This window comes from Crocodylus porosus, unplaced genomic scaffold, assembly GCF_001723895.1.
Source record: "Crocodylus porosus isolate Cpor-Errol unplaced genomic scaffold, CroPor_comp1, whole genome shotgun sequence".
Lineage (NCBI taxonomy): Eukaryota > Metazoa > Chordata > Crocodylia > Crocodylidae > Crocodylus > Crocodylus porosus.
The window spans coordinates 162,726,231-162,748,993 of NW_017728886.1; the positions used below are offsets into that span (position 1 = coordinate 162,726,231).

At 43.4% G+C, this 22,763-nt stretch overlaps 1 protein-coding gene across 1 annotated transcript in view; it reads left to right on the forward strand.

Annotated features, from left to right (window-relative positions):
* The window catches only part of PARD6G (par-6 family cell polarity regulator gamma), a 97,992-nt gene that overhangs the window by 22,898 nt on the left and 52,331 nt on the right, over window positions 1–22,763 (forward strand). The gene's annotated exons all lie outside the window — the stretch shown is intronic.

Here is a 22,763-nt window from a genome sequence, read left to right on the forward strand (position 1 = left end):
GGGTAAATGTTCTGCAGAAACTACTTAGATGGATTGGGGCATCCTTTTGATGATTATTACACAAACATAGGGGAAAAACAGACAGTCCCTGCCCTTGCTGACCTATAGTCTAGAAGATCTAAAACAAACTAAGAGCAGGGGATGGGAATAAACTACACACAAAGGATAGTATTCCTGCCTGCCTTTCGAGTACTCTCTTATAAGGGGGGCTGGCAAATGCAGGACTGGTATGCAGGGTTGGTGTGGGACCTGACAGTATTGTAACTAGGGTAGCCATCATAGAGGACGTTCTGGTTTTTTGCTACTCTGTCCGCTATTGAAACAAACCCCCACACCTCTGTCCTCTATTTTTTGCTTCAAGACATAAAGGCATCGGGTTTCATATCAATAGAGGACAGAGCACAACTGGACTGTCCTCTGTGATGGCCACCCTAATTGTATCCCAAATGGCAAATTTCTCAGATTGTCATAATTTAAGCAGACTCCCAGAATTTAAGTTAACAAGTGCAAAAAGGACGGAAGAGGATATAAAAGTGTGGTGTTTTGTTTGTTTTGCTTTGTTTTATTTTCCATAGCACTCCAAGCACACAGCTTAGCGTTGCAAGTTCAAGGTGGGTAAAGTGTAGCACAGTCTTGCCCTGGGTCTGTTTCCTGAGTTACTAACCTTTAATGAAAACCAGTTGACAGCACTGTACCTTGGTTCCATCTTTACCTTCAGATAGCCTTTTTCTTATTCCCTCCACCCCACCCCCCTCTCCCCACCCAAGAGTTGGATTTAGCTAAATGATTTGTGCCTTTATTGAATGCAGATGTGTATATAGAGCTTTTCTGGAAAGTTTCATTTCAGTCATGTTTGAAGATGTGTTAAAATATGTCATCGCTCCATGGGCAGAAGACTGAATTAAGCCTTAAAATGTGGTATTCTCACTCTCCTCTTATGAAAGGTCAATCAAGCATGATACAAAAATATTCAAATAGCGGGCCGACCTAGATGTGTATGACTAAATATAGCTCTTAGTTTCATCCATGCTTTAATAGGAGCTACACATTCCAAATACTAATTTTCTCACATTTGTGACAGAGAACGAAGCAGTTCATACCTTCTGTTCACTCTGTACCTTCTCTTTAAAGATTCATCATATGTGCATGTTGGCTAATAGTGTGTTTATTTACTGTATTTCATGGTGTATGAAGTCCAGCCCCGTCCCCTGTGAGCAGCACCATGTCGGTGCTTTGCAGCATTGCTCACAGCAGACGGGACCATCTTGGCCGGCCTGGCCCAGGCAACACCACTCGCAGGGTAGGGGACCATACCAGCCGAGCGTTTTGAGCCTGGCCCCATCCCTGTCCTCTGCAAGTAGTGCTGGGCTTGGCATTCTGCTGGCGTGCCCCATCCCCTGTGATCAGCGCTGCCTGGGCCACGCCAGCCGAGTGCCAAGTCCAGCCACCTCTGCTGTGAGAGGTGCTGCCAAGCACCAGGCCTGGCCGTGCCAGCTGAGCATCGAGCCCAGCACTGCTTGCAGGGGATGGTGATACAGTATACAAGTCAAAGCTAAATTTTAAGAGTTAAAAATTGGGCTTCAAAACTCAACTTATACACCACAAAATATGATATTTATTTTAAACTCAAGCAGAAGTAAAGGAAAACCTTGTTTTGAATTGCCTGGCCACCTAACACCAACTGTGGGAGCCATGTCACTGATTTAAAGCAGAGGATCCGAAGTTAAATCTCTTGTCATATTTCTGGTTCTGCTATTGATTTGTGCATTAAGGCAAATCACTTGGCCTCTCTGGACTGGTTTCTTTTGTGTGAGCATTTAATACTCATTTTATATAGCAGCGAAGTAATATGCAAAGAGTCTGGCAATGGAGAGCAGTTCATTTGGTTCATACATGATGGAGGGGCAAAAAGGGGTGAGAGGGGGGTCTTTAGTTTGCATGTCATAGCCCAGGGTTGAATATCAAGGCTGGGCAAGAGACCCTGTTACATCTTCCTTCTACAATGCACTTTTGATTCCTGACTCATAGATCTGCGCAGTCATGTGAACATCACTAGTAGGACAGGTCATAAGAAACCACTTATATGGCTTTGATGTGCCTATGTCAGTTTGAGCTTTTTCACACATTTCTGGGTCAGCCCTGTTCAAAGGGCAGCAAGTCTTTGCTTTGCTTAGATTTGTTGCTGAAAGCCTCAAGTCTAGCTGAACTCCGATGTCACAACTGAATTCTGACCTCGCATCACTACAATGTTGCAGGGGCTTTGTTGATCAGTGGAGTAGTTGGGTGAGGGAAATAAGGGCTTAGGAGTTAGTTGGCATTTTGAAAGATTGGCATTGTAGATGATGCTAATCTCTCTCACTTATTTCTTATGCAGGGAGGTGAATTGGGTGTGCTATTTAATAAAGGGACACAGTCAAGTTGAAATCTGTAGGTGAAGAGGAATGAAAGTAGTTTCAGGTTCTACACCTGCCCTAACTCCCTTGCCAAAGTCTGGAGCTTTTCAGCTGTGTTTTCCTGTTTCCAAATGTGTTTTTCTCTCATGTGACTGTGTGGAAGAGCCACCCTGACAAAAGCGCAAATGGGGAACTGACAAAAGGCATCTCTCCCTCTTCCCCACCCTGAGCAAGTCTGAGGGGTAGTACCATGCATTCCTGTCACTGAAGTGAATACAGGGCTTCAGCTTCTTTATAAACAGGAACCTTTTATTAAATGGACTTGAAACCATTCAATTGACGTTTGTTCCCCAGATACTGTGTGCAAATGAGTATTTTCTTTCTGGGAATATGTTCTTAGCTAATGCCCTTCCACTGTTCCCTTTGCTGCCTTTTATCATATATGATGGCATTGTGGTGGCTTCCTCTCTGATTTAGGAGGCATTCCTTTAGAGCAGTAAAGGTGCTATGAGCCCCTTCCAGGGGTGCCAGGATGTGGGTGCAACCTCAGCTAGGCTGAGCTGCCTGCCTTCTGCAGAGGCAGATTGGGCATCAGCTGCTGCTGGAGCCCACGTTTGTCCTGCACCTTCTCCCAATCCAACCCCACATGTTCCTCCCAGAAACAGAGGGGTGGCAGGCAAGTGGGTCTGTCCTACACCCCTCTGTTTCCAGGAGGAACACGTGGGATCAGACCAGAATGAGCTGTGGCAAGTGTGCACGCTCCAGTTTGCAGCCTTTTACACTTTCCAGGCAGGGGTTAGGCTGTGGTGCAGCCCTTTGCACTGCTCAACTGGAGAATCTGGGCACGGGGACACCCTTGGGTTGTTAAGACCACTCTCTTTGTCCTCCTGTCTTCTCTCCACCCCCTCTGCACAGGGGAGTTTTACATAGGGCTGCTTTAGGTCTATCAAAAACTCTAATACTAATACTGGCAGGAGTGTATGGCAGCACCCTGGTTGAGAAACACTGAAGTGAGCAGAGGCAGTACAACATTGGTTCTCAACCAGGAGTGCTAACCAAAATCAAAAAGTTGTGGAGGGGAGTGGTGAGGAGTGGAACAATATTGTTCTTTCAAGGGAGTGGCACATCCCAAAGCAATGCAGAAAACCACTTTATCCTTCATTTTAATCTGATTTTGGGTCCTGAAATGGGAATACTGCAAAGTTTGATATTCTCCCCCCCCCAACATATTCCCCAGAGACTGCACAGAGTAGTAAATCTACTATAAGTGAAAAGAGGAATGAACCAATATAGGATGCACAGCCTCAGTTTCCCAGGTCAGAATGTGCTTTGGTACCAGTTGCTGTTACCGAATGGAGAGAAGACTTTGAAAAAAAGCCTTCTTTTTTTAGCTGTGCCTGGTACTCTACTAAATAAATATTAACAAATATAAACAACCAGTTACCCACTGTTGTGGCTCAGTGGTAGATTCCTTGTCTGCCATGCAGGAGACCTAGGTTTGGTTCCTGGACGTGCATGTAACTACAGCCGTCGAGGCACTGAACATCCAGACTCTGTCTGGCCTTTGGATTCTGTCTCAGTGGTTTAAAGTGGGGGATGGAGGGTGTGGGCGTATGCATAGATGGTCCTGGTGACCTCTCGCACATACAGAAGATTTGAATTTGCCTACCACTACTAAGCAACTACTGGTTTGGGCAGAATGACTTTGTCAAGGCAGTAGTTCAATATAGTCTAGCTACAAGTCCTTTTGAGTTTCTGTTAAAAAAAAAAAAAAAAAAATTGGCATAAGGCCAGGGTCTGGCCATAGCAAACATGCTGTATTTCTGTTTAGCTCCTGAGTCTACTTGGGTTATTTCTGTTTAGCTCCTGAGTCTACTATGAGTCTACAGCTGGGTTTATGTTTTGTTTGGTTTTGTTTTTTCACCCCCTGAACTTGCTCAGATCTCCAGTCACTTTACACAGTCCTGCTAATGCAGTTCTTCCCTGGCCAGCGAATGGAGCATCAGCACCTTGTTAGTAAGCAAGGCGCTTTCAAACGAGGAACCCAATCTGCATTCCTTGCATGCCTTGCAGCTTCCATCACTGATGTTGCTTGGAGCCTGGGTTTCTTTAGGAATGCAGAATTGGTCCCAGTATTTGAACAGTAGTGCACATGGAGCAGCCAACAGCCAGTAGGTTCTAGTTCAAAGACCCCTTTAGCAGTCTTATCTGAGGCATTGATAATAACATGTTTTTTATAGCTGTCCAAAGAAGATTTATAACTTATTAGACTTGAATTGTTCCAGGACTGACTATAGAAATCTTTTGCAACAACATTTAGCAAGTAGTTTATTGCTTAGCCTTCGAAATTACAGTGTGCACTGTGCACTCACATACATAGAAGAACTGTGCTGTATTTTCAATGTGGGAACTTACACACACACACACACCATTGTATATACGTATGCATGTATAAGTTCCCACATTGGCAATACACCACATGAGGATCTTAAATAGGGCTCTTAAACTGGCCAGTTCTTTTATGACTTGCCTTCCAAGGTTAGAGAGAGATTCTTAGTTGCTACAGAGCTGCATAGCTCCTCTGACTCTCTGTCTAGGAAGTTTATTTATGCCAGCTGAGCATCTAGCCCTAAGATTCCCTTTGCTCTGCAATAACCAGTGTTGCCACATCTAAAACTCCTTCTCTTGTGACAAGTGCTTGCTACAGGGGAAACTACTGGTATCACAAATATGATATAACAACATAGGAAGTTCTAGATGTGTTTTACATCGGTTTTTGGAGAGTAAATGAACTCTTGTTCTCTATACTAGGAAGCTGGCTGAAGAAACCAATCAGATATTGTAAATACTACAAGGTAGTGGAATGTAAATTTTAAAACCTTCTGTCACTACAGGATTTGCTGTTATAAACATGAAGATGAGCTTCAGAAACAGAGTTAAATAGAAACAGATTTTGTTGACAACTATGAAGAATAAAAAGCACATCAATGCTCTTCAGCTGTTTACAGCCATTACCATTCCATTTTATTAAACTGAAAAATATGTTTCTTTCAAATGAGATTTTGTTAGTCATTTACCCACCCACTCTCCCTGGCCCCTACTGCTACAGTGTCTGTTCAAACCTCATTATTGTAATAGAAACCAAGAAAAATTAATGGAATTAATAAATGGAAGAAATTGCAGCTCCAGGGTGATTCCTTCATCATAAACCCCATACCACATGCCAAAATGTTCCCTGACCTCTACTAACAGGGTGCAGAGATCCAGTAGAAGTTATTTCAGGTGATTGTAGCAAGGTGGGTGGAAACTCAGAGGTTCGAATATCCACTGTCTCATTGTAACCGGATTAAAATTTGGAACTCTAAACAAGAAATAGAGTAGAAACTACTGTCACCCACACAACAAATATCCTTGGAATGAGCTCTGCATAAAATAAATAACTGGCGAGGATTATCCACTCCTTCAAGATGCTGGCAAAAACGTACATGGGGAATACAGTGGGACAAGAGCAATCCTGCTGCTTTGCTGATGAAAAGCCAAAATAGTTCTGGTGACTGAAGGGGAGGTGCTTGGGGCTCTGAAATTCAGAGCTGATAACCAGACCATCTCTTCTCCATCAGCCCCCAGGGATTCATTTACAAGAGACCTTTTGTAAAGAGTGGGGGAGCAAGGACAGGGTGCAGGGGACCTGCCTCCTATATACTCTCTCTCTTTATTCCTTTACTTGTGCCTAAAGCTCTGCAGGTTAGAACTCATAGGTGGTAGGTGGCAAAATCAGTCTGTGCATAGTCTGCCTGCACCTTGGTCCCAGGTTGGAGTAACTTTCCTCTGTACTATACTGTACCCTTTCCCTGTAAGGAGAGAGAGATATAAAGAAAAGTGCCAAAATCCACAGCTGGTTAGAAGCTTTTGTAGCATCCCAAAGCCAGGTACAAGCATTAGGACCTAGCATGGCTGCATTTGCCTTCCAGCAGATGCCCCCATTCCAGGACCTAATACCTCTCCTTTAATTGAGAAGGTATCTCAAGAGGAGAATTCCCAGGAAACTAAAGAGATGAGAGAGATAAGAACAGTATTTGTCAAGTACCCTGCTTGAAGTGATACTTGGGGTGTCTATTTAAGCAGACAGTGTGTGTGAATCACTGAACAATAGGTACAAGAGCTTTGAGACTTAAGTTGAAAGAAAAAGGCTTATCGTGTAGCCCTAAGTACAGAGCATAGTAAATTCCAACATTTTACCGTCACCGAGTTTGGTTTTTAGCTGAACTGAGACTTTTCTCTGGTTTGGTAACGAGAGCCTTAGAAATAACAGGCCGAAGATGAAACATCTAAAACAAAATGGAATGCCATCTTCAGCTTGGTGTATTCAACCCTGGGTCTGTCATTGACCACATCTTGTCTCCAGGTATGCTCCACCAGCTCTTGCTATACTGGCCATAAGCCAGACACAAGTTCTTGTAGATGCATTGTCCTTAGGCAAGGGCGGAGAAGACGGAACATGCGAGTAAATGGAAGCCTCTGTGTTTTATGGCAGAGTTATCCAACAAATTTGGAGCCTGGGGGCCACAACTTAGCTCAGAAGTGGGCAAAATGCGGCCTGCAGGCCAGATGTGGCCCACCAGGCCATTCTATCTGGCCTGAAAGGCCCCTTGAAAATTTAAAAAATTAATATTTATCTAACCCTGGCTGCCTGTCATGCAGTCCTCAATGGTTTGCCAAAACTCAGTAAGCAACCCTCTGCCCAAAATAATTGCCCACCCCTGACTTGGTGCCCCCCCCCCGCCATGGACCACTGCTTGGACAGCCCTATTGTTTGTCTGCTGTGATTGTCTCTGAAAATTTGGTGTAATGAAAATACCATATAATTGGACCTTTTTTAAGAGTTCACACCTGGGCCTCATTTTTCAGGGAAGGGGGAAGAGACATGGGGTGATGGAGATGCTAAATTCGCATCTATCCCAGAAGAATCCCAGCAGGGGCAAAGCAATGATGCTGGAAAAAGTCAAGACACTTCCTATCAAAACAAACAACCACAATGTGCCCTATAAATTTAAGGGGAATGAGACCCTAGATAGCTTTCTAGGGGAAAACTGCAAACACAGCAGCTGTTGATTGTGATACTGTTAAGTTAGTGCCAGAACTTGGCATTAGAAGACTTCTATAGTAGGTTGAAAGAGGAAATAAAATGGTTCCATTACCACTTGAGGCTTATTTAACTTGTTTGTACTTTTGGGGGTTTGTTTGTTTTTTTATGTTAAAGTAATGTAGGTCTGTTCTTAAACTTGGTTATACTTGATATTCATCTTCGACCTGTTTTGATTCTCTGTTTCACATGAAATGGATCTACTGAAGATGTTTGTTCTTGCTTTTTTGCCTCGCTTGCTCTCCAGGCATAACGTTTGTGAGGCCCGGTCTGAAGCCCACTGAAATCTTTGACATCAGTGTGCCTTGGATCAAGTCCCTGAAGATTGGTTGGGTTTAACAAACCCTTCAAAATAGTCCATTGCCCCAATGCGATACAGCGACAGATGTGTCAAACTGCGGTTTGTGCTTGTAACAAAAGACTACTACCATGTCCCCTCTGAGACAGACTGTGGAATGGTTTCTGGGAAAGTCCTAAGCACTATCTGTACTTAGCAGCTTTTATTAAAAAACTCTCTCTCTAGTGTGATCTTCAGGATTTATGATACAAGAAATCTAATGGGAAAGAATCCAAGGTCTGTCTAAAATATTGATCGTCTTTTTTTATGGCCTTTCATGTTTTTAAGCAGATAATCCCCAGCAGTGGTGATTGGGTGTCAAACTACATGTGTGTGGCAGGAGGAGTGACTTTGAAACAGCATCCAAAATAAAATCTATATCCAAAACTGTTTTTAGCTATGTGCCATGTGTGTGGGCAGATCAGGTACATTTGGAGTTGTTTAAACAGGAGATATTTTTTTTGTACTGTAAATGGGTCTCCAGGACTCTTTTGAGAGCAGCTGCCATCTGTTTAAGAGCTACTTCAGAATTGGGAGGTTAATGACTTTACCAGCTGACATGGATATGCCTTAGCATGTGAGCAAACAGGAGGGATTTCTCTCGCTGAACATTGTTGGTCTCTAACAAGGAAATAAATAGGGACCTTCTTAATTCACAGATTTCGCAGAACCTGCCAAATCTGGGATTGTCCACAAAATCAACAAAAACAGCAACCAAACTTAATAAAAATAAAATACTGGCTTCCTCAGTGGGAGCTAGTGGGCCTCACTGCCGGAAAGGGAAAGTGCCAGCTAGTGAGCTGACATGAAGGGCAGCAGACCAGATGGTGGCTGCCCTCTTGTCCCTCCTCTGCCCACCATGGCCTCTACCAATCAGCGCTGAGGGGTGGGGCTACATGAAGGCCAGCGAGTAGTCAAGATGGTGGCTGCCCCGTTGTCCTTCCTCCCCCACGGGCCTCTCCTCCAATCAGTGCTGAGGGGTATGGCCACTGCGAATGACCATGGAATTGTATCTTATGCCTCAGTCAACTTGCAAAAACCGACAGGTCCCCAATGATTTAAGTAATGAAGGACACTGAAGCCCTGCTCCTGTGGTAGCAGGTGTAATAGATTTTTCCTCTGCGTTGCATCAGATTTTTTTCCTGATCAAGCTTTCTAGAGGCTTAAAAAGGCTCGTCTGTATTTTGAGGGGACGTAAAGAAAGTGTAGAAAGCAAATGGTGCGTAGAGAAGGTGAATTGAGCATTTCTAATGGTCTGTCCTCACAGTCTCAGAGCAGGAACATGGTTCATCAAATTGAAAAACCAAGTTAGAACTGATAAGTGCTGTTGTACATGGGTAATTTGTGCTGCTCACTGAAGCAAAGAACTTAGCTGGATTCAAAAAAGGGTCAGAGGCTTCTGTCCTTAGATAGCCAAACATCTAAAGTTAATATAGGTGTGAATATAGCACCTGATCTTGCAGGGCACACGCAAGCTAATCATGTGAAAACTCTGGGCAGTTTTACTCCATAGTCAGGTGAGAGTGCAGGAGTCACCACCACTGGTATTGGCCGCTTTCAGAGATCAGCGGTACTTTGATGTGTGGGCCCCTGGCCTGTGTGGTGCAGTACTTGCTGTGGTGTTGATGACTACATGCTGAGTACTTTGGCCAGAGAGCTCTGGAACTGAACAGCACAAGACGGTTGGGAGTGACTTTTATGGCTGAGTTGCATGCAGGGTGAGCATTAGGACTGGTCTAGAGTTGACCGGTTTTAACCTGCGTAAGTGGAACTTGAAACCTTGGTGTCTGTAAGGTGCATTCTGTGGGTGGGCGGCAGATCTGTTCCTAAAGCTAAAACATTCCTGTCCCCTGCCCCTTCGAAACAAAGCACAATAAAACACTCTGGCTCATTCTCATTGACTCTCCCGCAAGTGATTCTCTATTAAGCTGTTTATATAGGGTCTAATACTGCTTTCAGCACTCGTAGCTAACTACCGTTGTCTAATGTCTAAATTAACATTAGACAACTAATGTTATCTAATGTCTAAATGAACACAGAACAAATACTAGCTCTCTCCAAATGTGCATTCTCCGGTGATAATTTTATCTCCTCTGAATGAGTTTGCCTGTTCTATTAGAGATAATGCATCTCTTTCCTGGTCTCGTATCCCAAGAGAATTTGTCTCATTAAAAACATGTTTATTAACATGCCCAAACGCTATTATAGGTGGGCAAAACTCACTACAACACCTGAGCTGGTCAAGGTGAATCTTAGACACTGCAGGCAGGCTCGCCTAGAACATCTAATACTTAAAAACATGAGTCTTGTCTGTGCTTGTCTTTTGTTTTTTTCTTAAGTGCATGTTCTCTTTTTATAAGACGGTTTCCCTCGTCTCAGCCAAGTTTGGAGGACAGGAGCAGTCACCAGAACAGTTAGAGGTTTAGTTGATGCTGGTAGGCCTACAACATTTTTCATGTGTATGATCTGGAGGTTGATTTGTATGGTTATCAAGCCAGGTAACTCTTGCACTGTTCTACTCTGTTGGTATCTATAGATGAGTATAATTAATCTGAGTACAATAGAACTCCTTACATCTTCTATTCTTGCTGTTCTTAGGAGGGCTGTGTGACTTTGTGCTGTACCTTTCTTGTGTAAATGACAGGGGTGGATAGTCATCAGTTTTAAACCACTAAAAGACACAACATTGTCTCTGCAGCTTGCCAGACACAAAAGAGCCTTGGGTTTTGCTTTTGACATAGTGATACCTCCAGCAGCTGAGTAGAGTTAAGGAAGAGTTCTGGCTCTCCTCTTCCTTGAAATACCGTTGACTTTTAGCATACCAGGGTTTTCATCTTTCAGTGTAGAGTTTAGTGTAGAATTAGGATTCCTGCTTACATTCTTACTGTTAGCAAAACTGGGTCCAGTTAAAATATTAAGTGCTCACAGAAGAGTTGGGGATAGAAATTAAGGACAGTCTACAAAATTAGATTACTAATGCAAGTCTGTAATTTGTATTTGCACACTGAAGTTGCCAGAAGGAGCTGGGTACATTTTCAGAGGTAATTTGTGGTAGATGGTACAGGCCAAATAATTCAGAAATAAAGACTTGTAAAAGTACTGCTATCCTGCATGGGCAAAAAACTAGTGGAATTTGAGACAGTTGCACTAAAGTTCCTTTCCGCATTTAAATAGTGATGTTTTCCATGTTAACAGCATTATGAACATCAAATCAAGTGGTATTTTTAAATTTACATTAGGTCTACTAAAAAAAAATCTATTGTGACAGCAAAAACGCTGGCTAAAAGTTTTATAAAATAAAGTGAAAATGTGCCTTACATAAATCCTTATAGCTTTAACAAAGGAATTGCTATCATAGTTCTATAAGTCTATTTTTAAATGCTGGTAAAAATGTCTAGTCCACATAAGGGTTACTTTCTCTTCATCCTTACCTTTTCTTCTATCCCAAAACATTGTTTCCTGTGTTAACAAAGGAACATGAAGCAGAGTTCATTCCCTGCTTTCATTAGGGTGATCCTAACAGAAACAGTCAAAATTAAATGGATGATGTGAAAGGTTTCAGTCAAATAATCCACTCTGATTAAGATCTAGTATTAGGGCAGGTTCACTATTTTATTTTCCTTTCCCCAGCCATCAAAAGCAAAGGAATTATTTCCCACTCATAGTTAGGTTTATTTTCTCTGTTCTGCATAGCTATAATTTCTGTTTTCTTACTGATGAAAAGTGATACAGCGTAGACTAATAATGAAAACCGTTGTACATCACTCTTGATATATATTCCAGATGGCACCTTGCAAATTCAAAGAAGCTCTGGTGTTGAGATGGGGGAGATTTGAGAGGTGCAGCTGCACACAGTAGCCCAGGATTCTGCTCTTTGGTATCCTCTCCCAAGAAAATCCTACAGGAAATGCACACCTTGTGCAACTGCTGTTAGAAGTGGCTGACAGGCACTGCATGTCTGTAGTGGGAATTGTATATTAGTGGATGTTTAAAAATAACTGTCTGCATATTGGATTTCTTTCAACCACATTTTTAATGACTCAAACACTACTTTTCCCCTCGACTGACGGCGTTATAATACAGTGATTAACTTTTCCAGTTTAACTGTTCTCCTGAACAAGCATCCAAAATATCTGTAAACGTTCCAAAAGGCAAACTATTGAAAAATAGGTGAACTTTCTTGAACCTCCTCCTGGTGTTCATCCACTTGAATCTTTTATTTTTTCCTATGCTATCTTTGGAGTGGAGATGAATCCCCTGAGTGTAAAAAGGAAACTATTAACCTAGAAAACCATGTTCTTGCCCTTGCTTTTTTTCTTCTTTTCAGCAAATTGACTTTTATTTTAATAAAGTGTAAAATTGTCATAGCAAACACGTTTTTGTTAAACCCGTTTTTTTTAGTATTTTTTTAACTTTTTTCCTTGCTGCTTTCCACGTTCCCTGCATCTCTCCTTTGTCGCACTTGGTCTGTCTGTTGCTTGTAAGATATGCTGTGTTATTAAAACTTATTTGCTACCATGTTAAGCAGACGTCCTTTTTTTAGTGTGCTTCCTGTAGAGTGAAAGTGGGAAGGAGCTGGGGCTGCTGTCCTATAGGGCTAATAGCATTTGAGTGTTAAATAAGAAGCAGTCATTATAGAGGGTCTATAACTGTGGGGATTTTTTTCTTACTAGAGACGAGAGGTTCTGAGTTTTCTCCTTTGTCTCCTTTTCCAGATTGGGAGGGCAGAAAAAAATGAATGCTTTTTTTAATCTGTTTTTTATTTCTTAAATTTGTATTTTAATGTTTCATTTTATAATAAACTTTTACAATTGACAGCCTTTTAAAGATGTTGGAGCTTACTAAAATCAATTGACATTTCTTAAATTGAAACTAAATAAAAATCAAGCATGTGCTGCTGAGATTTTTAAGTCTGTAACCACTGAATTTCTGGAAATCATTGACTAAATACCTGGAAGCAGGATTTATTGAAGGGCTAAGTCCTGCCAGCTTTCGGCATCTGCACAAGAGGCGGCTGCTATAGAACAGAATATCTTCTTCATTTTGCTTTATTCAACTTGTTTGCTTGAATGATTCATTCATTCAAAGTTGAGAAACCAGTTGGGGGACTGGAAAAGCACAAAAGCTTATTTTCTTCCTCCAAACTATGATTAAAAATGAGGTGTGAGTGCACAAGGTCAGTAAATTCCAAAATCCTGTAGGTAACCAAAACAGTAAGTTCAGTTCACTAACTGAAGACAATCCCTTATAATGAATCAGTTTTAAATGCAGAAGAGATTTTGCTATGCTTTTTACATATGCACACTCCAGGTATTTTAACTAAGATATTTTTGTGCATTTTTAATCAAATACCAGTTTTTGTCTAACTATAGCTTGATGCTACTTGTAAGTTTAAAAAAAATGCACCATTCACTATTTTCTAACGTAATACAACGTAAAATATTTGAGCATCTGAGTCTTTGCGTGCTAAAAAAGAATTATCCAAATTAAATATGGATAGGTCTATTATAGCCTTCTGGTTGGCAAACAGTATCAAATTTGCTAAAAAGTCTATAGTTAGTTGCAAATCAGTGTGTTTTAATGGTTACTAACCAGTGAGAATCAGCCCTTCTTTAGGGAAATAACTACAGTACAAGTGCAGAGCTGGATTAAAAGTGATGCTGTTTTTTTTTTTTTTTTAAATGTTATTACAGTATTTCTATGATTAATCCTACAAGATGCTAGTTTATAACTAAACCAGTTGAAAACTATTAATGGCTGTGAGATGGTACAGCTGTTTGTACAACCAAAAGTGTGCCAGAACTGTCACCTATATAAGAGGTACTTTTAACAGAGGTCAAGGAGCAGTGATACTGGAGAGCAATTTCTTTCATGGGCAGAAAGATTGGTCAGGCAATGTTGGGAAGCTGATACTTGTATTTGCTGATTCAACAAAGAAGACCTGGTTAACACTTTCCAAGGTCTGTGAATCCTGTTGGGACTTAGGCTCCCAAGTTACCTTCCTCAGTACATCTCTCTGGCACTACTGGATCAGTTCCGGTCAGTGTTTGCTGGTGGATCTGCAAAGGAAAATGAAGGATACGGGCAGGAACTGTAGTGGTGATGTTCTCTAAGTCAGAATTAAGCTAGTGCTGTGGAAGTGAGAGGCAAAGCTATTCATGTGCAGAAATGTGCCAGTGTTAGCGTGCCTGGCTGTGGAGGATCTTTCATGGAGGGTGCAACTAATCAGACAACAGGTCCCAATGAATAATGATCTGACCTTCACTGCACATGCAAAATGCCACAGCTGCTTTTCCTGCATTAAACTGAACTTGAATCCTGCGAGGCTACAGTTGAAAGGTCATTTCTTCATTGGCAAAGTTGCCTCATGAGAATTGCTTCTCATGTGGGTAACCACATGAAGTCTCTCTTTGTCAGCTCAGTTCACTAGACCTGAAAGGTCATGTCCTAAAGGTTCCCTTTGCACTGTTAATAATTGATGTAATACACGGCTGGTGGGGTGCTACTGGGCTCAGACTTTGCAAGGATTACTAGAAATGCTAATTCTGGTCACAGGTATCACCAGAGTGGATTTAGTTCCCTCTCTCTGTACCTCCTGCCTGTCCAGGCTATTATTGTTATAAGCAGAACAAGCAGCAGCGTTACATCTGGTTCTTTGTTTTTGTAGACTTAGTAATTTTGTGTGGCTGGTGTCTTTGTGACCTCTTCAATTTATCTATCATCACACTGGGCCCTAAATATGAAAACAGGAAATTAAGAATAAAAAAAAATTTTTTTTTTCTCATCTGCCTTTTGCTCTGACCACTGAGGCCATGCTCAGGTACACACAAACTCTTGTTTCAGCCATTGAAGTCTGAGGAAAGGACTGTACACACTGTCTGTCCCTCTAGGGACATACTTCCTAGTGTGCTATTTATTATGAACAAAAGGAGTTCTTGCTTCCCTTGAAGTGTGTGGGGCTGATACCAGGGAAAAGGCTTAGTGTTGTTGCAAAATAAACTTCATCCCCAGTCCTGCATTTCCTTTTACAGTGATACTCAGCTCCTCCCCCAGGGATGTCCACAGTTGTTTATTATTATTTTACATTAGATACATTACAGTCCTTGAACAGAGGTGGTCACAAACTGTATGTAAGCAGTCTTTTTCCATAATTTCAGTTAAAACACCAGTGGTCGGGCAGCAACTCTGGACCAAGAATTGACCCTATGCATTAAGGCAGAGAGCAGATAGCTCCCATTTCTTGTGGCAACTCTACCATGAAAAGACATTTCTTCAGACAGACTTGTGCTGGCACACTAATAAAAAAGTTGTGATAGTATTTAGCAGAGCCACCTGGGAACTCCCACCAGAGTTTGAAACCTGGAATTCATAAAACATCTCCCTTAAAAGAGAGGCATAGATTTAGCAGCTGCGTGTGATGTATTCTGATCCAAAATGAGTCAACAGATTGGAGGCTCCTTCTGATGCCTGTTTTCATTCTTGCAAAGGGTTAAGTAAGTTCTGCTTGCTTCTCTCCCTAATATTGTTGGCTGTCCTTCTGGCTACAGGAATCTATTACTGGCATGCTTTGTAGGGGTAGATATGCAACAATTTGTACATTACCATTGACCTTGCATACTGAAAGATTTGCATGCTTATTGTTTGTGTTCAAAGGAATTAGCAAGGTTGAATAGAGACATTTAGTCCACTTCAAGTTCTCATGGTTTGGGGGTTGACTCCTTTATGCTAGCAGAACCATTTTTGCATTTGTTTTGGAGGGCATCTGTGTGTCATACCAAACCTAAATTGCTTTCTTTTTTCATATATGTTGACTTCCCCCAAATAATTCTAAGGATGATTCTCGTGATGCATTTAGGATATGAGGGAGGGTACAGTAGAAGTCTATAAAATCATGAAGGTTCAGACAAAGTGACTAGAGAGCAGTTATTCACCAGAATACTAAAACGAGGGTACATCCACTGAAATTGGCCAGAGACAAGTTTAAAACCAACAAAGTACTTTTTTTACATAGCTAACTTGTGGAACTTGTTGCCGCAGGAGGTTGTAGAGGCAGATAGATCGTATAGCCAGATTCAAAAAGGGAATAAACAGTAGGATGGATGGTGGATCCATTAACAGCTATTAAACAGAACAGGAAAGGATGAGTTTTCTAACATACCAAAGCCAATGATGGTTGATACCTTGGAGGGTATGACGGAGGACAGGTCATTCTAGATCTACCCCATTCATATGCCCTCCTTTTAAAGTATCTATTACTGCTTGTCAGAGACGAGGCTGTTGTAGAACTTCCTTCTTCGAAAACTGAACACGTACATGTTGGCAAAAGAAAGTTAAATCCAATGAGGAAGATGGATATCTAGAGAGAGGAACAGGGAAAGTTCTTCTCCTTAAGCTCTAGTGAATGGCTTGAGACTTTTAATATGCAGCATGGGAAGGGAGTCTTTGTGAGTTCTGCACATGCTCATTATGCAGACCCTCCAGTTCCTCTTAAAGCTCTTCTTTAGTCAATTAAAAGTCAAACACCTTAAAGTTCTCTTTGCTACAGAGTGGTGTAATGGACTTAGGAATCACAGTCATGTTTCTCTGAAAAGAAACAGGATCAGAACCTGCTGTTGGTTTTTTTTGTGCTTTTTCTTTAATCTTGCTGCAATTTCTTTAATCTTGGGGTTATCTAGGAGAAGCGTCCTTTAGTTTAGTCCATGGCCTGTCAGGAGAACCAATCCCTTTGGGCCGGCAATACTTGATCAGTTTTTCTTGTGTGAAGGATGGATCATAGTCTGGTTCATTGCAGATTTATTTTAACCCAGGCTTGTTCAAAAACCTCTTGATCTGATCATAGTTAAAATTAGAGATTCCAGTAGCTTTCACTGAACTGCATCTACCAGCTCCTCCGCAGCTTCCCATGTGTCCAGAATATCTGTGTTACTGGGGACAGTCATGCCTTTATTATCTATAGGAAACCATCTCCTCTCATATCTTAAATACCGAGGGATTGAGATATGGATCGAGGTAAATCCATTTCAGCACAGTGAGAGTCTTCTGACAGGCACCCTTCACCAATGACTTCTTACAGAACCTTGACCATGGCTTACTAGCAACATCCCTCTTTCACTGCCCCCCTTGTATGTCAGAGACAGGTTACTGGGTGAGATTGACCACTGGTCTGACCCAGTATGGCACTGTTTATGATCTTATGTTCTTATCTGAGCCCTTACTCACATGTCCTGAATAAAAAAGGTCCACAGGGGAGGGGTTGGGGGCCAGAGAACAGCTGGGCTGCAGGTTGACTGCAGATTGCATGTCATACACATCTTGTTAACCTTGGAGCTCTGCAGGAGAGGGTGTGTTTTAAGTCATGTTCAAAGGAAACAGATGGGGTTCTTCTCAGTGCATTGAGCTGCTGTTGTTGGCTTAAAATACTTTCCATGTCCCCCAGGTCAGTAAATAGGCTTGCTCTGTGTTGGAGTGGTGCACAGAACAAAAGAAGGGTTGGGAAGCCAGGCAAATCACTTCCAAAATAGCTAGCTAACTTTCAGGTCTTGTGGATACTAGGACTTTTCTCACTGCTGTTACACAGCTAAAAGCACAAGTTTGCAAGGCAGATTAACAGAGAGAGCATAGTATAGACCAGTGTGTCACAACCCAAAAGTGGGTCTCAAGAATATTTGAAAGGGGTCATGAACAATCACATAAAAACACAGGAAATTGTGGGTTTCCCCTTGCAGGCTGGCAGCATTCCAGCCTGCAAGGGGCTACCTGGGGCTGGGGGGAATGGGATGCAGGGGAAACAGCTACACACAGGTTAAGTCTATGGAGCAGGGGGGCACAGGCAATGTGTTGGGGGTGTGTGGAGAGAACACAGGCAATACGTTGGGGGATGGAAGGGGGGCATGTGCCCCCCCAAATTTGTGTGGGTGCACACAGGGATGGAGGCTGGCCAGAGCAGCACAGGTAAGAGCTGCCTCTGTGGCCCAGCAGGTGGGTCCCAGCGTGGGAGCGGGGAAGTGAGACTAGTTGTTGACAGCTGGGCCATGGTGGTGGGGTACAGCCATGCCTTGGAATGCAAGCGGCTGGTGGTGGGAGGAGGTGAGGGCAGTGTGGCCCCCCCCATCCATTACTCCTAGTGTTGCTGGTGATGCAGCTGGCACGGTGTTCATGGCAGTGGCAGCAACTAGTTTTGCTGCCCCATTCTGCCCTCCCATGCTGGGACCCACCCTCTGGACTATGGAGGCAGCTCCTGCCCATGCTGGTCCAGCCAGGCTGCAGCCCTGTATCTGCACAAATATGGGGGGGACACATGCCCCCCCAACCCCACACAACCACCCTCAGCCCCACACACTAGGAGGCTGGGGGTGGGCAGCAGGGACCTGGGAGTGAGAGGCATCAGCAGGGGTGGGGGGCTGTGGGTCAGGAGTGAGGGGCACCAACAGGGCGAGAGGGCTGTGGATTGGGACTGGCCATTGATGATTACAGATGGGTCCTGATATAAAAAAGGTTGAGAATCACTGGTATAAACTACACATGCAGGAGTAGTCATTTGGACTAGATGGGGTGGGTAAAGGAAACAGATTTGAAATCCTGGCTTCAGTACAGCATGCAGGGTATGGGGAAGGGTGGGAAACTGCTGTTAGCAGAGCTGTTAAGCAAGGAAAATGATTTGGCTCTTCATTCTTATTTGTAAATGAGGGGAGGGGAGGGCAAAGGAGGGTGTGGAGTGTAACTAGGCTCCTGGAAGATTCCCAGGGACAAGTTGCTTCACTTGGAAGTATGAAGCATGGTGCAGATTTCATTCTAGTTCTCCAGCAAAGCTATACCTACAATAGAAGAGGTTCTACCAGTGCCTGCACTCTGGGGATTGCCAGCCTTGTCCCGCAAGGAGTTGCAGGGCAGACCAAACGAGCACTGAGGAAAGCTGCATGCTCCTGGTCCCATTCTGGTTCGCTGCTGCAAGCATGCTGCTTTGAGTACAGTGGCTTGGCAGCTCTGTACAACCCACCACCCCTCCCTGCAGCATTCCTGAAGGCAGCTGGCTGCAGGACTAGCCCATGAGAATAGGGCTGTAGGCACAGGGAACAACTCTCTGGGGGAAGCTCTAACTCTAGTAAACTGCAGCAAAAGCATGTGGCCCAGCACCGGAGAGGCACTTCTGGGAAATGTATGCACTTCCTATGCAGCATGTAGCCTTTTGGCAGTGAGAGAGCATGCAGAGGAAGGGAGTGAAGCAGCAAAAGGGAAAGCAGCAAAAGGGAAAGCAAAAAACCCCCCAAAAAACAACTTTTGAAAAGTGGGTGAGGACAGAATGGAGAGTAGAAGCAGGAGAGGAAAGAATGAACAGGAGCTTTGGACGTGCTGTGGGAGGGAGCTAGATTTGGAGGCTGTTCAACAACCTATTGTGAGAGGAGCATCCACTGTCCATTGTGAATCATTGGTCATTGTGGTACACACAGTGCTGTAGTGGAGATAGTTTCACTGGTCTCTACATTCTGGGTGCTTTCTGTGCCATGTTAAAGGGATGTTTATCCATACACAACTGCTGGACTCTACACAAGTTACAGGTGGCTTGCTCAAAAGAGAATAGTACCAAGTGTGTTTTTCTGAGAGAGAACGTCAATGGCCCTTGTCACTGTAGCGTCTGAGTGCACCCCTCCCCCCCACCCCATTGGTCATTCAGGACTTTATTGTTGCAACACAGGTGAATTAGGAAAGGAGTGTTCCCCATTTTGCAGTACAGTGCCTTTTCCACTTAGCCATCTGTCCATCCTTTCCTATTGGCCAATGTCTGGTGAATATCACCTGATGTGTGGGAAGTACACACACACCCCCACCCCCACCAGTCTCACCAGACTGGTTCCTGGGTGTGTGCGTTTATCACAGCAGGTGACTTAGAAGGAATTCTTGGCTCTCTTGTTTCTTTCTCCTTTCCTCTCATCCAATTTCACATGGACATCCCTGGAAACACTGAAGAACAGGAAGTCTGAAATGGCATCTGAGAAACCATTGTGGAGATGAGATGGATATGGGGCATCAGTAATAGAAAATGGATCTTCTTTACTTCTGGGCTGCTGGTTCAAATCTTTCCCCAGTTGTTAATTGTTGGAAGTAAAAGTGCCCGTGTGCAGGCTGTTCAGCAGCTGATGTGAAACAGTCCAGTTCCAACAAAGTGGTGTTACTGCAGAAAATCCCAGTAAAACCCATATTGGCAGTCTAAGCAAAGCTGTCAAAAATTAATTGGATATGGGGATGGAATAATTCTCTCCTGTTGAGATGTGAGGGTGGAGTCCAGTGTAGGGATGCTTGTACTGAGGCAGCTGTCCACAAACTCTTACCTCCACATCTAGTTCAGCACTGTTGAGAAGTAACCTCCCATGACCGCTTCATTCCCTTCTCTACAAAGACTCCTTTCTAAAGCAGTCTTGGTGAACAGTTTAATGTGGGAGTGAGTAAGGAAGTTTAGGTTTATTATCCCCCCTGCCACCTCCCACCATTCCCCAAATTAAGACAGCATAGTCATTTCTAGAATTTTTCACTGTGTCCAGAGCACAGCTGGCCCAGCTCAGGAAGTGGAGAGCGTGGGGAGAGTATGAACAGGGCTTCATGAAGACCCATGAGAGGCCAAGAATGAATCGAGAAACTAGCAAACACCTCTCAGTGCTTTGCATTTTGTAAAAAGAGCATTTGCGAGGCTGGTGCTTAGATGCCAGGACAGACATTTCAGAAATAAACTAGATTTGGTAGCTAGTTCTTGTTGCCCACAAAATCCTTTTCCTAGTCCTTAATGACAGCAAGTTCTCCTTTTCAGGGGTGAGCAGAAGAAGTAGCCATACCTAAGTGACTTCCATTTCTTCACTGAACTTAGTACTTGGCAATTTACTGTATAAAAGGATACCAAGAACTATGAAAGGGTACCGAGAACAAGACACCTGACAGAAAAACTGTTCTCTGACAGCTGTTTGAGATGCCCAGGGAAGTTGACATGTAATAGCTGACTTCCTAGTTGGAACTTTTAAAAGCATACGCTATCCTTTCATGTGGTAGTTCCTATGGCTGCTGTGAAGTGGGCCATGAATGTTGAGCCATAAATAATGAACCCAGGTTACCAAGAACCTCCTATAACAAAGCTGTCAGCTGGTGTCCATGTCTTTAGTTGCTGCTGTAAATGAATTTTGCATTTTGAGAGTGGCTATGAGAAGAAAGAGTGAATGAAAACCTGCATCAATTTCTGCCAGACCAGTCTTCATCCGAGGCCATACCCAAGCATGTGCTCTGCTGCTTGAACTCTATGGATGTGTGGGTCAAGAATTTCGCAGCCTTTTGAGTGATAGACTCCAGGTGAACAACTGCATTTCTCCTGCAGCTTTTGCCACCTCACTTGCCCACCAGTGCTATTCTGTGAGTGCATATACACAAGATGCTTTACTGAATAATCTAATACACAATAAAGTGTCAGCATCTACATGTGTACAGCAATTACTGCGCATTAAATTAGTCTAATGCGCCATTTTCTAGTACCTGTAGATATAGGTACTAGAAATTGGCACATTAAACTAATGCACCAAAGTGCACATGTAGATGCTGACCAGGAGCAAATTGCTCCAAGTCAGCCTAGGCAGCAGGGGGCCACAGGAGACAATGAGCACTGTCCCAGGTTGGCAGGATGCTTGCCCCCCAGCCACATAAAGATCAGGACTGATCCCAATCTCCACGGGACAAGGAGAGCTGTCCTGGCTTGGCAGGATGCTGCCTCCCAGCCCTGTGGAGATTGGGACCCATCGAAATTTCCACGGGGCTAGGAGTTGGCTGCCTAGCTGCTGGAATAGCTCTCCCTGCTCATGGAGATCAGGATGGGGCCCGATCTCCACATGGCTGGGAGGCTGCTGCCTGGCAGCTGGGATGGCTGTCCCCAACCCCACGGATATTAGGACCAGACCTCATGCTGCTGGCACTGAGTGGATCCTGGATCTCCCCCGGCTGCTGCAGTAGGGTAGAACAGGGCAGGAGCAGCCCTAAACTGAACTGCTCCTTTCAGGATCAGATTTGTTCCTGATTGGGTGCACATTCAGGTGCATGCAGGAGTGCAGTTTAATGCACCCAAATTTTCTGCACAGCAAATTCAGGCACATTAATTACACATGTAGATGTGCCCTGTGAGGAGATATCTTCTGAATTGCTGATCTGTGTTAAACAGCTGTTTGCTTTTAAAAAGGAGGCACTGGCCACAAGATGCCTTTACCAGTGTGAAGGTAAAGACCCATTGTCACTCATGGATGCTACAGTTGTCTTCAAGCTAGTAGCAATAGTATGGTTAATAACTGTCCTGCAAAAGTCTTCCATTCCCATTTGCTTGAGGAAGGGCAGATCAAATCTCCAGCTCATTCTTGTCCCAATAAAGGATAGGCAAGCCACTTTCCCGTTGGTTTGATAAATGTTCTTGACAGTTCTGCTTTAGAGCTATATCTCTTTCTACTGGTCTAATGTGGGGAAGGAAAGCCATTAAAATATACTGAGTGCACTGTCTTGTATGATATCTCAAGTCACTTGGAAATCTGACTACCATCAGATAATTTTTCATGCTATGAGGAATCCCATAAAAACAGAAACTGTATTTTACCCTCTGTATCTGACAGCATTATGTCAATTTCCCTGCTGCTTTGATACCTAATTTTGTATAGGGGAGGGTTCGTCCTTGTGCACCACCATGGCATAGATATCATGCATGTCTGTGGAGAAACCTTCTATGTCCACTCTTCATAACTCTTACAAGAAGGCAGCTGCTGGTAACAGTGGTCTGGTTAGGTCACAGGCAAGGGAAAGAGGGATGGTTTTACTCATGCAGTTTCAGTGGCGATGTTCCAAGCCCAATTACATTTTAAGAGAGGCTGAAAGTAAGCAG